A 16,835-nucleotide genomic window follows, 5' to 3' on the forward strand; every position below is an offset into this window, starting at 1 on the left:
CCCTGTCGCCGGTTTCCAAACTAACAGGAAATAATAAAATAAAAGGGTCCCATATCCGTTTCGTTTTTCATTCATGCATTCTTGTTAATATCAAACTTTTCTGCTGCATTTGGGTGTATTTAAAGATTTTGAATAGGCTAAACAATAGCAGCAGCCTATACTGACTGTTCTTTTTTTTTTTTTTTAGCAATCAGCTAAATTTATTGTTATATAGGAGGACAGGGTTTCGGTTGTGAATTATCATTATCCAATGAGCAATCGAAAAGATTAAATTAGTGTAAATTATACTTTATAGACTATATGCATCCTGGGACCAGAACCAGAGAATTTTAAAAAAATACATATATTGAGATATATGAGACGACAGACATTTGATAATAGATGTGAACATAAATCTCAATATGAAGATGTGAAAATGAATAAATATATAAATATGACAAAAAAAACGGTAATTAAAAAATATATGAGAAACTTTCAACTGGAAATTAAAAAAAAGAAAAACAAGGAAAAAAGTAGTCTGTCGCTCCATGTAACCCTGGGAGTTATGGGTATGAGTTGTTCAGCTACTGGTATAAAAGTAGACGGATTAGAGTTAGGGGTTCTTATTTTCTTTAACCGACATAATTAAACATTTCAGTTACATAAAACATGTGAATTTTTATTTTATCTACTGTATAGCCTGTATAATAAATAAGTATTTAATCCAATAAGTATAAAATCCAGAAAACTACACAACATGATTTGGTTCATTTACAAACACAAGTCTAACCTCAGTTTCACATTCTGTTTTTATTAGAAATAATCCAATTCTTACGTGCTTAAATTTACACAAAATGCCAGAAATCTGCACTGTCATGAACACTTTTTTCACCAACATCTCAAAAACTATTAAAGATAAAAGGTGAGTGGATGGCATGACCGCTATATTAAACAGTTTAAAGGTAATGTTTGAAAACCGCATGTCAGCTGAGAGTGTAATAAAAGAAACAAAACCTTAAATAAACACTGCATTCTTGATGGATGACTGACTTAGTGCGAGCAATCATTGCCAGTACGATTGCTTATTAAGGTTAATGTGTTGAATCATCTGTTATAGGTTTCCTATTCATTTTCAGTTATATTAAATACATTTTTTTTTAAATCCAGTGAAACAATAACACTGACGTTTCTGACAATATTCGTCTTTGCTGAGGCTCCACATAACTACACTGGACCACAGCTGTGCACATACAGATGTACTGTAACTGTATCTGTAAACTTCAATAATGTGATCAGAGTATTCTCTGAATGTTCCAAGAACCAATAAACACAAAATATAAAAAGTTTGAATTGGTCCTCACCTTCTGAATCTGAATCATCCATATACTGCCATGCCTCTATTTCTCTTTGCAAATAAACAAGTTTACTTCATGGTGAAGTGGAGAAAGTGAAACTTTTAATACTAATAGTAATCATTATCAGTCTTAGGACCATTATTATTACTATTATTGTTGTTGTTGATACCATTTGATCATTAATTACATTTCCAAAACGATTCTTAGTAAACACAAAATGCAGGTTCTCAATCAAAGTGTTTATTATTTGGCATACCGAAGATTATTCAGAGTGACCAGGGATCAAACTTTTCGTCAAATCTATTTCCACAAGTTCTCAAGCTGTTGAACATCACACATAACAAAGCCTCTCCTTATCATCCACAGAGCCAAGGTGCTTTAGAGCGCGTCCATCAAATGCTGAAGTCCTTGTTACGTGCCTGTTGCACAGAAATGAAGAGTGACTGGGAGGAAGGTTTGCCGTGGCTTCTGTTGGCAGCGTGAGAAGTGTGCCAGGAGAGTACTGGGTTTAGCCCAAATGATTTGGTCTTTGGCCACAAAGTTCAGGGACCCTTGACAGTGCTGTGCGATAAGTGGTTATCAGGTGAACCACCAGTGAACTTGATAGATTACGTTAATGGTTTTTGGCACAGACTGTATGTAGCGGGTCAGTTGGCAAAACAGAACCTTGAAAAGGCTCAGGCTCAGACAATGTTAAGGTGCGTGGTGAGAACGAGGCCCCAATGCAGGACTTTCCCATCCTGCAGGACTGTGCTCGTGGTCCAGGTGTGACAGGCAAACAACTCCAACACTCGACATTTACAAATCCTTCGCTCCTCTGACACACTCCTCTCCAAGTTCCTAACAAGACAAGGTACAGAGATCAGATTGGTGAACTCACAGAAACACACGCACAGACTATTTCCACTCAGAGCTGAGACTTCACTTACTCGGTAACTCAACGATCCAGCGTTGACTGAAGCTCAGTTAAGTAGTGGCCAATCTAGATGGAAGACAGGTGTGGCGGCTTCAACACGGGAAACACCTTCCGGCCTGATGACGCCCATAAACTGGCACGCTGGAATACACACACACATACACACACACACTTAAAGGAGGAAGCAGGGGACTGGGAGGGGAGCCAAAACAAAAGACACAGAAAAACATACATACAGGCAGCTCGACCGATGGAGACTGCCAGACCATCACAATTTAGCAGGGAAAATCCAAACCTACATCATATATAGAGAAAATACGGTAAAATTGGAGAGAGGGACTGAGAGATAGAGAGAGAGAAATAAACCCCTTTTGCAGCACTTATGTCACAGTAAGACAGATATAAAAGCTACTAGACCAGTTCTAGGTTTGCAGCTAAGAAGGTCACACTTAACCTTCCTTAGTTCAAGATAGTTTTAGTTAACACAACTTTGTTCCAAATTACAAACTTAGGTTATTCTTTAAGCTTTACTTCTTGATTTAGGAATCAGATTTAATCTAAAACCTTCAGTTTCAGATTCTACTTATTTAAGAGAATCTAAAAGTCTGAGACCGATCTGTTCTGTGCAGGGCTGATAAAGCCAACGTAGTGATATGAGCTCATTTAACTTGTGCCCACTACTAATCCCTCTGAGAAGTTTGTGTCTTTCCTTGCATGAGAAATGAACTCTTATCAAAGCATAATTTGGTGCATTGACCCTTTAACACAGAGTTCCTATAGAGAAATCTGGTTTGGCTCAAAACAAGAAAATAACATCAGCATAAAACATAACTCAATAGTCAGGGAGGATAAATCACAGGTTCTGACTCCAGCTTGTTGATCAGGTGAACAACCTGTCACCTGACTCGGCTCTCCTCCACACAGTCCTCGTTCTTAAATATAAAAATTCCATTTCTCCTCGTTATTGTTGTTTCTGCTTTCAGATCGAAAATGCAGATGAAGAGAAATGATGGAACTATCTGATCCAGTTGTGGCCCGTGGTTATTTGGGAACAATACATGTTGACAAGAAAAAAAGCAATCATAAAGTCTGTGTATTCATGACTGTAATGGCTATCAAAGAATATTTGGCATGACGTCTTCATTCAGAATTAATTCAACTATTATTTCCTCCCTGTCTATTAATGACCTCACATTGCAGGCACTGGTGCAGCTGAAGCCAATACTCAACAAAGTACGAGAGGGACTAAAGCTCGGTTTAGATTAGGTGTGGGCAAACCCTCACCAGACGTGCCAGCAGCTCTTACATTTGAAGGATGTAAGTAAAGTTGTAAAAGAGGCTCACACTTATTCTAAACATTTTTTTTAAGTTATGGTATCTTATCTCCAAGCTCCTGGAGAGAACCCAGACAGCCACCAGGACTCTGTTGCTCTGAGGTGACTGCTGTTCACGGTGCACTGAAGACTCTCAGTTGTCTTTGGATGCTTCTGTTTCTTCCTCCTTATGCAGTTACTGCTCCTCTCTTTGCAAAGACAAAGACCAAATAACACGACAGAAGAGTGAATCACTTTAGAACAAGACAAACACTCCTGGTTACTCTGAGGAAATGTCATTACATGATGAATATATTTACCATGTTAGTCAGGGAAACTCGTTTGTGGTGTGTCTCTTTTTGTTTCTCCTTTTCACCAGATTCTTAAAAACAAAAGGCAGAAAAGCAACAATAAAAGTTAAAACCTCAAGAAGTTTTCTAACATTTTGGGACATCATTTTAGAGACAACCTTGAACATTACTTATTACTTACCACTGTGTTGGTTCTTGCTGATGTGTGAGATGCAGCAGAGGATAATGTACACTTGGCACTGTCTTTATGGATCCTTAGTTCGTTTTGCACAGATTTACACTTGGCTCTACAATAGATGTTCCTCGTTCAAGATCCAGTCCACAGCCCTGCCATTTGTCCAACACAGTTCACAAAAGCAGTGCCAAAGTCTTAAAACTATTAAAGAGTCTTCAGGAAATAAGTTCTCTGAGAAAGGCTTCACAGTCTGAAGTGTTTCTTTGGTGGAGTGGGGTTTATACTGCTGCTCTCTTCCTCTGTAGCCTTTCTCTTCATGCTCTGTGCAAACCTCTTTAGAAACTGGCAGAGCACCAACATGATAACTCTGCCCTCTGAGCTGGAGTCCGTGATTCTCCAGCTGTTTGTCATCTCAGTTCCCTCACATTTCTGTACATAGCACTACCCCGCACTCTCTGTATATACACATTGGTGACCTCTGTAAATAAACCCTTGTGTTCAGCAGATTCAGGAGTCCTGCGTTTGAGTGCCCTACACTGAACCGTAACATAACGATCCAGCCAGAATATGGACTCAGCGGACTCTGCCGCCCAGCAGCGCGTCCCCACGGCCGAGGAGGTTTTGGAACGCCACGAGCAAATGCTGCAGCTCCTCAATCAGCAGTTGGCCACTCTAACGCAGGCTTTTGCTCAGCGCATACCCCTGGTAAGCCCAGCAGCCTCTCCTCCCTCTGTCTCCTCACAGTTACCGGCTTCTGAGCCTTCGGCACCCGGATCTTCGGCTTCGCCTCATCCCACTCCCTTGGAGCCCCCGGAGCGAGCTTTGCCAACACCTGAACCCTTCACGGGTGAGTTTCACAAGTGTGCTGGTTTTCTGACCCAAATAACCATGCAGTTTAGACAGTTACGGAGGACGTATGAAACCGATGACGCTAAGATTGCCTTTTTTGTCCAGCTGTTACGCGGACCGGCTTTAAACTGGGCTCAAGCTGTTTTGAGAACGCACGCCAGCATCTCGTACCAGGATTTTCTTGCTAAATTCAAATGTCTGTTTGAAAGGGGTACTGGCGCTGATGCAGCAGCTCACCGTTTACTAAATCTTAAGCAGGGAAGACGAAGTATGGCGGAATACTCCATTGAGTTCTGGACGCTGGCCGAAGAGACCGGGTGGGGCAGCCTGCATTGATAAGCACCTTGTTGAATAATGTGTGTGAGGAGTTAAAGGGCGAACTAGTGATGAGAGAGTTACTTAAAACTTTGTCTGATGTGATAACGTTGTGTGTGAAGGTGGACGAGCATTTACGTGCGTGCCGCAGAACTGAGGACTACGTTTCCCAAAGGTCTCTGGGCCGCGGCGAGGCAGCATCGGGCGGAAGCGCCACGAATGGCGGAAGAGATTCAGAGTTGCACAACATGGAGGAGGGTGAGCAACCTATGCAACTGGGTCGCTCTCGCCTTTCACCCGAGGAACGGCACCGTCGGTGGAGGGCCGGTGAGTGTTTTTATTGCGGCCGTAAGGGTCATATCGCCAATGTTTGTCCGTCACTGCCAAAAGGCCGTGCCCGCCAGTAGAGAGGGGAATACGGGTGGGCGAGGTCTCTGTTTCACAGTCTCCTCCACGGCTCATGCTAGCAGCTAAATTAACGGTGCAGCTTCAGGACCACGCTCTTAAGGCTCTGATCGATTCAGGGGCGGAACAGAACTTTATTGACGCTTCGCTGGCCCGACGATTACATCTTAACACCGAGCCTTTGCCACGGTCACTCCAGGTCACCGCCCTCAGTGGCCAGCGGCTTCCTAACATCACTCATATCACTGAGCCCGTTTTACTGACTCTCTCAGGTAATCATTCCGAGACCATACAACTATATGTGTTCCAAGCTCCGCTCACGCCGCTAGTTCTGGGTTACCCTTGGTTGCGTCACCATAATCCTGTTATCGATTGGATAAAGGAGAGCATTGTGGGGTGGGGGAGGCTTGTCACATGTCCTGTCTTAAAGCTGCCACCCCCTTTTCTGAACCGCTAACCAAGTCTTCTCTCTCCGAGCCGCCGGACCTCTCCTCCGTGCCACCCGTCTACCATGATCTCAAACAAGTGTTTTGCAAAGATAGGGCACGTTCGCTTCCTCCGCATCGGCCGTATGACTGCGGCATTGATCTTCTTCCTGGCGCACCTCTCCCTACCAGCCGCCTATACAGTCTGTCTCAGCCCGAACGCGAAAGCATGGAAAGATACATCAATGAATCACTCGCCGCGGGTCTCATTCGCCCTTCGACCTCTCCTGTGGCCGCCGGCTTCTTCTTCGTCACCAAGAAAGACAAGAGTTTACGACCTTGTATTGATTATCGGGGCCTTAACAACATCTCAGTGAAGAATAAGTATCCACTCCCTCTTTTAAGTTCTGCCTTCGAGCTCCTCCAGGGGGCCACCATCTTCACTAAACTGGACCTGCGCAACGCCTACCATCTGGTAAGAATAAGGGAGGGGGATGAATGGAAAACAGCCTTCAACACTCACCTTGGTCATTTTGAATACCTTGTCATGCCGTTTGGTCTCACCAATGCCCCAGCTGTTTTTCAGGCCCTGGTAAACGACGTACTCCGGGACTTCATCAACCACTTCGTCTTCGTTTATCTGGATGACATTCTCATTTTCTCTCATTCTGTCTCTGAACACGAACGCCATGTCAAGCAGGTTCTCCAACGCCTCCTGGAAAACCGTCTCTTCGTGAAGGTGGAAAAATGTGAGTTTCATACTCCCACAATCTCGTTTCTGGGCTATGTCATTGAACAAGGTGACCTGAGAGCGGATCCTGCCAAAGTTCAGGCTGTGTTGAACTGGCCCACTCCTTCCCATCGCAAACAGCTTCAGAGTTTCTTGGGTTTCGCTAACTTTTATCGCCGTTTCATCCGCAACTATAGCCAGCTCGCTCTACCCCTGACTCGTCTCACCTCACCTAAGGTCTCCTTCCGCTGGGATGAACTGGCTCGCCAGGCTTTCTCGTGCCTGAAGGAACGCTTTGCTTCTGCACCCATCCTCGTCCAACCCGACCTCAGTCAACCCTTCGTCGTGGAGGTGGACGCCTCGGACGCAGGAGTTGGGGCGGTGCTCTCCCAGCGACAAGGCGGTAAGCTTCACCCTTGTGCTTACTTCTCTCGCCGTCTCTCTCCTGCAGAAAGGAATTATGACGTGGGGAACCGAGAGCTATTGGCCATCAAGCTGGCCCTTGAAGAGTGGCGTCACTGGTTGGAGGGAGCTGCCCAACCGTTCGTGGTTTGGACGGACCACAAAATCTTGGAATACATTCGGTCCGCAAAATGACTCAACGCCAGGCAAGCTAGGTGGGCCCTGTTTTTCACCAGATTTCAATTCACAATCACCTACAGACCCGGCTCCCGTAATGTCAAACCCGATGCTCTCTCACGCCAGTTTGCCGCCCCTGAAGACGCTGCCCAGGACGTCCCCATTTTTCCTTCCACGTGTGTAGTCGGGGCCCTAACCTGGGAGATCGAGTCAGCTATTCGAGAGGCTCAACGAACTGAACCAGACCCTGGTACGGGTCCCCCGGGCCTACTCTTTGTTCCCTCTTCAGTCAGATCACGAGTTTTGCATTGGGCTCACACGGCCAAGTTCACCTGCCACCCTGGGGTCCACCGCACCGTTACCTTCCTCCAACGCTTTGCCTGGTGGCCATCTTTGCCTGAGGACGTCCGAGAATACATTGCTGCCTGTCCTACATGCGCTCAAAACAAGAGCGTCAACCAGCCATCCTCCGGCCTTCTCCAACCCCTACCGACCCCTGGCCGCCCGTGGTCACACATCGCCATGGACTTCATCACGGGCCTCCCGTCCTCATCAGGTAACTCAGTCATCCTTACAATCATTGATCGTTTTTCGAAAGCTGCTCACTTTGTCGCCCTTCCCAAGCTCCCCACTGCTCTAGAAACAGCTCGGCTCCTGACAAACCATGTCTTCCGCCTCCACGGAATCCCCACAGACATCGTCTCTGATAGGGGGCCGCAGTTCACATCACGGGTCTGGAAAGAATTCTGTAACGCCCTCGGAGCGCAGGTCAGTCTCTCCTCTGGTTTTTGTCCTCAGACTAACGGCCAGACAGAACGAGCCAATCAGGAACTCGAGGCAGCCCTCCGGTGCTTGGCATCCACCAATCAGACAACTTGGAGTGAGCAACTCCCGTGGATTGAGTACGCTCATAATAGTCTTACCTCCTCAGCCACCGGGGTGTCCCCCTTCGAAGCTTCTCTGGGTTACCAACCACCTCTCTTTCCGGCCGTCGAAGGTGAGCACTTTGTCCCCTCTGTCCAGCAGCACCTACGGAGGTGTCGACGCGCCTGGAGAGCCGCCCGGGCCGCCCTTCTTCGCACAGCTGATCGCAATAAGCGCCTGGCGGACCGTCACCGGACCCCCGCACCCACCTACGCCCCGGGACAAAAGGTCTGGCTGTCAACCCGATTTGTTCTGCTCCGGGCTGAGTCTAAAAAATCTCCCACCTTCATTGGTCCGTTCGTTATAGACTCTCTGGTTAACCCGGTTTCTGTCCGTCTCAAGTTGCCCCGAAATATGCGGATCCATAACGTGTTTCATGTGTCTAAAGTGAAACCCTGCCTGTCCAGTCCTTTGTCCGTCTGGAGTCCGTGATTCTCCAGCTGTTTGTCATCTCAGTTTTTTTTGTGTAATACACAGCAGATATGACTCTGTTGACAATGAGGCTGTTGACATCCAGGGTGCAGACACAGTTCCTCCGGGCTGCCTTCAGCACATAAATATCCACCTTCTCTGGAAGTACTGGAGTCAGGATCTGAGAATGTAAGCGGGACCCTGCAGGCAGCACCATCATACCAGCTGGTGAGTCTGTAGAAGGAGATGGAGTGATGTTCTCCCTCTGACTCTGCAGCACGGGGTTTAAAAGGTGTCGTCAGCTGCTCTGAGTGAAACTGTTCCCTGACTGCGATTGGAGGAAAATCCTTGCACCCCGTAACCAGGTCATGGTAAAGGGAGAGGAGCAGATTGTTCATAGAGTCCAAATGGCTGCTGTTTAAAGGACGGTTCCTCAAGTTTGTTGACGACTATCTGACACACACTGACTGGACTCACCAGCTCAGCTACGAGAAAGCAGAACAGTCATCTATGTTAATCATAACATAATCAGACAAATTAAAGATTTCAATGTCAAGACATGGCTTTATATCATCATATGCTATTTCTACACACAGGCAATAAGAGACCCACAGCAGAACTCAATGTTTTTAAAAGTCTTAACATTTTTCACGTGCTAGAATGTGAGAACATTTCTGTTGCATTGTAAATGGTTCAATTGGAGTTGTTATAGGGCCAGAGGCGGGGGTACACCCTGGACAGGTTGCCATCTGACACAGAGAGGGCTCAAACAGAGAAACAAGCTACCATTCACACTCACATTCACACCTATGCCTAATTTCAAGCACTTACATCATTTCTCTGGACTGTGGGATGAAGCCAGAGCTCCTGGAGAGAACCCAGACAGCCACCAGGACTCTCTTGCTCTGAGGTGACTGCTGTTCACGGTGCCCCCAAAAACTCTCAGGCTGTCTTTGGATGCTCCTGTTTCTTCCTCCTTATGCAGTTACTGCTCCTCTCTTTGCAAAGACAAAGACCAAATAACACGACAGAAGAGTGAATCACTTTAGAACAAGACAAACACTCCTGGTTACTCTGAGGAAATGTCATTACATGATGAATATATTTACCATGTTAGTCAGGGAAACTCGTTTGTGGTGTGTCTCTTTTTGTTTCTCCTTTTCATCAGATTCTTAAAAACAAAAGGCAGGAAAGCAACAATAAAAGTTAAAACCTCAAGAAGTTTTCTAACATTTTGGGACATCATTTTAGAGACAACCTTGAACATTACTTATTACTTACCACTGTGTTGGTTCTTGCTGATGTGTGAGATGCAGCAGAGAATAATTTATCCTTGCCACTGTCTTCATGGATCCTTAGTTCATTTGCATAGATTATATAATAAAGTCATTTTGTAATCCTCATAGTAATATCAAAAACACAGGCCAGCAACAAGAAATAACGAAAAGTGCAAGAGGCACTGAAAACACTGACCTGTGTTTCTCAACAATAACAAAGAACTATATACATATGTACAAAAGTTTGGAGAAAATAAGTTCTCCAGGAAAGGCTTCGATCTTGATTAGAGTCTGAAGCGCTTCCTTGGTGGAGCGGGGCTCCTGCTGCTGCTTTTCTCCTCTGTCGCCTTTCTTTTTGCACGCTGTGCAAACATCCTCCGGAAGCGGCAGAGCACTGACATGATGACGTTGCCCTCTGAGCTGTAGTCAGTGACCCTCCAGATGTTTGTCATCTCAGTGTCACAGTCTTCTGTGCGATACACAGCAGATATGACTCTGTTGACGGTGAGGCCGTTGACCTCCAGGGTGCGGACACAGTTCCTCCGGTCTGCCTTCAGCACAAAAATATTCGCCTTGTCAGGAAGGACCGGAGTCAGGATCTGAGATGTCAGGCGGGACCCTGCAGGCAGCACCACCATTCCATCTGGTGAGTCGGTAAGAGGAGATGGAGTGGTGTTTTCCCTCCGACTCTGCAGCACAGGTCTAAACGTTGTTTCCAGCTCGTCTGTGTCAAGGTGTCCCCTGAATGCGACGTGAGGAAAATCCTTGGACCCCGTAACCAGGTGATGGTAAAGGGAGAGGACCAGGTCTTTCATAGAGTCCAAATGGCTGGGGCTCAAAGGACGTTTCCTCAGGTTGGTGACAACCATTTGACGCACACTAAGTGGCTTCACCAGGTCAGCTACAAGAAATCAGAAAGGTCATCTATGTTAATCATGACATAATCAGACAAATTAAGGATTTAAATTTCAGCACATGGCTTTATATCATCATGTGCTATTTCCACACACAGCCAGTCAGGAGCCACAGCACAACTTATTGTTTATGAAAGCCTTAAGATTGGTAGAAGGAGAGAAAATGATTTTGCACTGTAAATGGCTAAATGGCTTGTTTTAAACCAAAGATCACACCAACAATTTCACATTCAAATGAAAAACTAAGCGTCTTATTATGTTGCAAACACTAAATAAGTCCTGCTGATAGAAATCCTTTGCAAAATTATCATTTTAGCTGCATGTAAATTAAAAATGTATAGTTTTTGTGTTCTTGGTGACTGTGAACAAAGTTTAATGGAGTATATCAAAATTTGTGATAAAGGAATGTAACCCATAATATTTGTGAATTCTGGACATATTGTCAGTAAGGTTGCATAGAGTTTCAGTGACGTTTGATACTGAATTCATGTTCAGCACTTAGGTTGTCATATTTTTATTTTAGTTAAGCATCAATCTGTTGAAAATAAAACAGCTAAAGTCAGACTTAAAAACCTCCAACCTTCTTATTGCATGCAATTTCAATTTCTCACGCAGCACATAACATACATCTGGACACCTGTAATGCACTAACATAAATATGATATATTTAATTAGATCAGCATCTCGCAGTACCCATAAATGATTTTGCACATAATGCATACAAGATCAAATCTGGTCACTCCCTAACCTCCCAAAATTAGGCTATATCATTTTTATTTTATTTTATTTTATTTTCCTAGCTCTGTAAACTCAACGAGTGCCTCTGTGAACTCTCACAGGTCTATCATGCTTCTATACAGATCCGTAATCTATTAGCTTCATTGTCTAATTCAGGGCCAATTGCCAAAATCCTCCACATACAAAAACGGGACTCCAGGATGGCCGCACTGACGTCAGACGTCAGCCTCCTGCCGAGTCTAATGAGTGACGTCATTTCCAGGGCGCGCATCTTTCAAACAAAAATTACCCAGTCGCCATATTTGGCTTGACTTTCAATCTAATGAAACTTTAATCACTTTAAAGCAATAAAAGGCCCGTGTACGGTGTGTTTGTTTGCTTAAATATTCTATTAGGCTATACTTATTAGCTTACTAAGCTTTACCATAGCGGCCGTCAAGTATGCGGTTGATACCAAGGGACAGCAGGTATTGCTGACGCTGTAATCCAGGGGTGGCCATTTTGGGTGCTTCAGTTGTCCTATTCTTCAAGTTTGGAAAACTTTCAGAGTCGCTGGTAAAATGCGAGTTTTCACAGCACTAGTTAGAAAAGCTCCTCTTAGCACTCTCATGTGAAAACAAAATTCGAGCGTTGGCTTCTGCTTTTATACCGGCTCAACACGTCATCATCACCTTGACTCCCAGTGTCACCAAGCGACGCGGAGTGATAAACATTTCGGCTTTATTTATTCAGAATAAGTTTCCCACAATTATCATATTTCTAAAAAAATAATTCTCAATTAGTTTCATATTTTCGATTCATAAATATTTTAATATCATTACGAGACTGTCCGTGTAATTTTTTACATCATTAATTCATAACTTTATAAACAATAAATAACGAAAGCTCATCACGTTAAGTCTGCTTATTTGTTTTGTTAAAAATAACAAACAGTTAGTCCTCAGATTAAAACAATTTAAAGAAAAAATAATATTCATGCTGAAAGGAAACCAAATAAATGAACGAATAAAAATGAATATATAAACAAACAAAGCGAGTACAATAAAGATGGTTTACTGTCAGATATTGTCGCAGCATTTAACTGCGCCTTTGATAAAGACGTTTCGGGTTTTTTCCACGTTATAGTTGTACAGAGTGAAATTTACCTAAAACGCGTGTGTGCGGTGATTTATGCGCACCTTTGATGACCACACTTTAAACTATTTTACAAACGCCAATTTCAAACTTGAATAAATAGCGATCCATTACGCTTTTGAAGGTTAGTATTCAAACTAAATAAGCTGCTGCATTTATAACATTTTTATTGAAAATTTCTCTCCCTAAATGTTGTAAAGTCAAATAAAACTGGCAAATTAAAGTCACTCTCTCCAAATCAGGTAATTCCAACCTCATCTGGTCAGCTTTGATTTAAGTAACAGGTCTGTGTTCACCTAATTAAAGTGACCAAAAAATGCTTAAATGTGCTGATTAATGCAGACATAAAAATATGTCATTATACTGAATTAAGTTCTATTTTCGTAAGTAGGTTAACTGTATTTAGTAAAACCAATCAAAAAATACGTTGCTGCTCCAACTTAACTGACTTAAATTAGTGTGTGTGGCAATCACTGGATTTTATTTAACTTAACTTGATTCAACTGGTATATTTGTAGAAGTTTTAATTTGATTTACTAAACCAGGATATGTCAACAATTTCCACACAGTGTACATAAGCAAATTCAACTTACAACACTTTAGTTTTGTGAAACAAACATTTACTACAATGAAACACAGATATCCAACCCTCTGAGTATCAATACACATTTCCTTCTTCTTTATTTATGGTACACAACCTTTCTGACATCTCTTATTTCCCCCTCTTTCATGCCAATCTTTGTTACATTCTCCATTTTTATTTTTCCCCTTTCACTGACCAACATAAAATGAAAACCTCCCATGAACACTTTGAAAGTCTGCTAAAACATATTCAGACATGATTTCCACTAGTAGTTCAATGTGTGGATCCAAAATATTCCAGTTCATTTGATGGTTGGGGACAAAAACCCTTGTCCAAGTGTTCTGCAGTTCCATTTCAAGGTTACACTAAACAGTCTTTCACTGCTCCTCTGTTTTCCTCTTCATTCAAACAGCTTGGTTTTTTAGCACTTGAGCTTTTGTTGAGAGACAGTTTCCATCCAGTTCCATCACAATGTTTTTGTGTAAACAACACAAGAAAAAACTAAAAGGAAGAAACACAAAAAGCAATGACTGAAAAGTCCACAATAACCTTTAGTAGTTTGTGCAGCTGAAAGTAGCAGTTTAAACAGTTTTAATCTTAATGTTAGGGAGATTTTGCCAAATGTATTTACTTTGTAAACAATCTCGTGAGAAAAGGTTATTAAAGAAATAATAACAGGAACAAATGCCAAAAGTCATAGCACCCAAAAATCCCACAAAGAATTCAAAATAATAAAGAGGAATTGAGCAACAGTTGCATTCACACAATAATAATAGAGTGAATTGAATACAAAAATATATTGATGATCAGACGTTTGTTAGAAAATAAAAACAAAAACAGACTTTTTTGTTGCACATCTCCTTCTTACCTTCAGAAGACTTTCATTAGCTGCACAATCAAATTTGAAAATTACAATTTCCAGCTCTGTGTGACTATTCATGAAAGATTTGAACCCTTTGCAAATGTTTTTGTTGTTTGTTTTGTTTTGTTTTGTTGTTAATAGAGTAATCAAGACAATGTAATGATAATAATAATAATAGCTGATGACCTTCTTTTTAAATCGTCAGTGAAAGGCTTGTCTTCAGTCACCTCACCAGCAGTCTACTGATCTCTGCAACGTCTGTTCAACATGATCTACATTGGTGACTTCCGAGTGCATGGACAATTAAAATATGTGCATGGATAAGTGTGTCTGCGGCCAAAGTGGCCACGGTTTAACCTGTAGCGCTTCAATAACTGAGATCTTGTCACTTGTGCTTCACAGTGCACAGACACATAGTTCTCCTGGCAACCACCAAACACAGAATCCAGACCAAAAAATTGTGATTTTTCACTCTAGAGAACAAATCTCCACTGCTTTAGTGTCCACTGGTGGCATGCTTTAAACAAGTGATTCTTAACCATTGAGGGCCACAAAGAAATGTAGTTTTACACCTGTGGTCCACAAGGGCCACGGGACATCATAAGTTATTAATTGAAAACACCAGGGACTACTGCTGTCATGAAATCAGCTTGCAGTAAGCAAAATATATGGAGAAGTACAAGTACAACCCTGACTTCCTGAAGTATGAGTTTGTCAGCGGAGGAAACGAGGCAGACCTGAGAGCCCAATATGTGGAGTGTGGACTAATCCTATCCAGCAAACCACTGAAGCCTTCGAAATTAAAATGGCATCTCGAAACCAAACATCCCACACTCGCAAGAAAGCTGGTGGAATATACTGTAAATGTGCTTTAAAAGCTAGACTTGTGGCACAGATTAAAAAGTCTTTCACTATAGATCAGGATTTTATATGCCTGTAGCTGTACATATGTGCCGTGAGATGATTGAAGAGGCTGCTGCAAAGAAGCTACTGACCATCCTATGCTCAAACGACACCGTGAGCCACCGTATCATGGACATTGCCTTACACATACAACATGCCTCTGGAAAGAATAAAAAGTAGTCCATTTTTCTCTTTACAACTAGATGAGTCCTAGACTAGATGATCTAAGTGTGAAAACCATCAACTTCATTAAAAATAATGCTGTGAACTCCAGATGTTTTGCCAAGCTTTGTGAGGACAGGGAAGCAGATCATGTCCAGCTGCTCTGCCACAGTGAGGTGAGATGGCTTTCAAGAGGACTGGTCATAAAGCGTTTGTTTGAACTGAGCAATGAGGTCTTCTCTTTTCTCACGGAGAAAAAAAATCTCCTCTTGCACATTATTATGCCAACTCAAAGTTCACAGCTAATCTTGCCTACCTCTGTGACATTTTTTACTGCTGAACCAGCTGAGCATCTCACTTCAAGGGAGAAACAGCAACGTGTTCTATGTTGCTGACAAAGTTGAAGCTTTCAAGACGAAACTTGCTTTGTGGACTAAGAGGGCCCAGGAAAAGAGGATGGACATGGTAAACTCCCCTCAGGTGAAGGTCATCGACTCTGTCTGTCAGCACCTTTCATAACTGACAGAGAAATTCGATGAATATTTTCCTGATGATCCCAGAAAAGGAAACGTGATTTTGGACCCATTTTCTGTGGATCTCACTGAAAACGATGTTGATTTGCCCTCACATCTGGAATCCCAGCTTCTGGAAGTTTCCACCAAGAGCACTTTAAAGTTGTAGTGGGGCAAAGTTGACCTGTGCTCCTTCTGGATTGGTGTCTCAAAAGAGTACCCATGTCTGACACTGAGAGCTGTGAAAATCATTCTCCCATTCACAACTACATGTAGTGAGGAACATAAGTATTTGAACACCCTGCATTGTATCTGCAATATCTGAATGGGCCCCGGGCCACTTTGTAGTGGAAAAGTTGGGGCCCGAGACAAAAAGGTTAAGAACCCCTGCTTTAAACCACTGCATCTTGCATTGCACTGGACGCAGCTGCTCAGCCATGGAAACTCAGTCCATGAAGCTCTCTGTTCTTGATCTAATCTGTTATTTGCCTCAGCTTATGCTATAACCTCGCCTTGTGATCTTATATGGCCTACCACTTCTTGGCTGTTGCTGTCATTCCCATTTGCTTCTACCACTCACAGTTGAGTTTGGAATATTTAGTAGGTAAGAAATTTCATGATTGGACTTGTTGCACAGATGGTCAACCTATCATGGTACCAAGCTGGAATTCATTGAGCTTCTTTCACAAATGTTTGTAGGAGCAGTCTGCATGCCTAGATGCTTGGTTTTATACACCTGTGGCCATGGAAGTGATTGGAACACCTGAATTCAATGTTTTAGATGGGTGAGCGAATACTTCTGGCAATATAGCATCAATGGAGGAAAAATAATTCTCCCAGTATCTACCTCCAGGGATTAAGCAGGTAAACCAATCGTATGAATTTTACGAAGATTGATTTGAAGTTGGTTCAATGTAGAATGATGGCCTTGAAATCTTCTACCAGGTCAGCATTTCTTCACCTCATACAGGAATCCCATTTTCAAATAACAACATCACAGCAAATTTAAAAACACTGGACTTTATTAAAAGAAAAATCCATCGAAGGGATGCAGTTTAGCATT

At 42.9% G+C, this 16,835-nt stretch overlaps 1 long non-coding RNA gene across 2 annotated transcripts; it reads right to left on the minus strand.

The window, feature by feature from the left end:
• Nucleotides 1–770: 770 nt before the first annotated feature.
• Nucleotides 771–12,318, minus strand: LOC109194270 (uncharacterized). 2 transcript variants are annotated; one of them, XR_003215140.1, is made up of 6 exons: nucleotides 12,041–12,318; nucleotides 9,969–10,865; nucleotides 3,884–3,945; nucleotides 2,487–3,772; nucleotides 2,264–2,391; nucleotides 771–2,174 (listed from the first exon to the last, which is right to left on the minus strand). It is a non-coding gene; the product is annotated as an uncharacterized LOC109194270 (long non-coding RNA). The 2 variants fall into 2 exon arrangements; XR_003215141.1 differs by lacking the exon at nucleotides 3,884–3,945 and adding an exon at nucleotides 9,797–9,858.
• Between the last annotated feature and the right edge of the window lie 4,517 nt (nucleotides 12,319–16,835).

Source organism: Oreochromis niloticus, linkage group LG19, assembly GCF_001858045.2.
Source record: "Oreochromis niloticus isolate F11D_XX linkage group LG19, O_niloticus_UMD_NMBU, whole genome shotgun sequence".
Lineage (NCBI taxonomy): Eukaryota > Metazoa > Chordata > Actinopteri > Cichliformes > Cichlidae > Oreochromis > Oreochromis niloticus.